The sequence below is a fragment of the Physeter macrocephalus genome, chromosome 9 (assembly GCF_002837175.3).
Source record: "Physeter macrocephalus isolate SW-GA chromosome 9, ASM283717v5, whole genome shotgun sequence".
Taxonomy (NCBI): domain Eukaryota; kingdom Metazoa; phylum Chordata; class Mammalia; order Artiodactyla; family Physeteridae; genus Physeter; species Physeter macrocephalus.
In genome coordinates this window covers 92852796-92853137 of record NC_041222.1, presented here as the reverse complement: position 1 = coordinate 92853137, position 342 = coordinate 92852796, and positions in this window count along the sequence as shown.

Here is a 342-nt window from a genome sequence, read left to right as displayed (position 1 = left end):
CGGAGGACTGGCGGCGAGGGGAGGGCGCTCCCGGCCGCCCGCTCTCCCCCCGCACTCTCCCTACCTCTTCCCCTTCCCTCTCCTCGCCCTCCCTCCTTCCTGTCTCCCGCCCCCTCTCCGGCCCGGCTTCTCCGCTCTCCCTTCCCTTCTTTCCGTCTCTTTCCTTCTCTCCCTCCCTCCCTCTCCCCCTCTTTAGGGAAATGAGCTCGCTGGAGGGCGGGTTTTCGCCTGGAGCTCGGCCCCCCTCGGGGCCGGGACCGTGCTCGGCCGGGCCGGGACGCGCGCCAGCCGGAGGCGGGGAGGGTGTAGAGCCGGCCGGCCGGGAGGGGGCTCGGGAGGCGC